Source organism: Nannochloropsis gaditana (assembly GCF_000240725.1).
Source record: "Nannochloropsis gaditana CCMP526 unplaced genomic scaffold scaffold454, whole genome shotgun sequence".
NCBI classification, from domain to species: domain Eukaryota; class Eustigmatophyceae; order Eustigmatales; family Monodopsidaceae; genus Microchloropsis; species Microchloropsis gaditana.
In genome coordinates this window covers 20,764-21,436 of record NW_005803499.1, presented here as the reverse complement: position 1 = coordinate 21,436, position 673 = coordinate 20,764, and positions in this window count along the sequence as shown.

Genomic DNA, 673 nt, shown 5'->3' with positions numbered 1-673 from the left:
TTACCACGACAACCGCGTCCTACCCTCCTCGGTCGACCAGGAACGGGCGGATCGGGAAGACTGGTGGCGGAAACCAGAGTATATCATCAACGACCTCAATTTGAATTCTGCCATCACTCACCCGGTGCGAGCCAAACTTTTATCTTTCCCCCTTATTTCTGGGGCTTCAAGAGGGAGGGCGGAAGAAAAGGGGGCTTCCCTTTTATTTCTCGTTCCTTTGACAGTCAGTTCCTCTCTTTCTTTTTTGGAATATCTCCAGATCGAAGCATTGTTTCCGCTCCGAAAACGCAAGTCTGCGTCGCCTTCTTTCCTCACCCCCCAAAAAGAAGCCTTTCAATTACTAGGATGCATTGTGTTTCTCGTGGGACGTTTCCGAGGCTCTCCCTCTTTATTCCCCCTCTGACCGTCCTCCCTCTCTCTTGTACCCACAGAGTCACAACGAGGAGATTCCTCTTCTTGAGAACGGCACCTACAAGATTCAGGGGTATGCCTACTGCGGCGGGGGCCGTCGAGTGCACCGCGTGGAGGTCTCCTTGGACGACGGCCAGGTGGGGCAGGAGGAGGGAGGGAGGGAGGGGGAGGGGGAGAGCCTGGCGCCGCTGCGTAAATTTTAAAAAGGATATTTCGTTCGGACACGTATTACGGTAGGCAGCGCTCGAAATTCTTTTTGTCA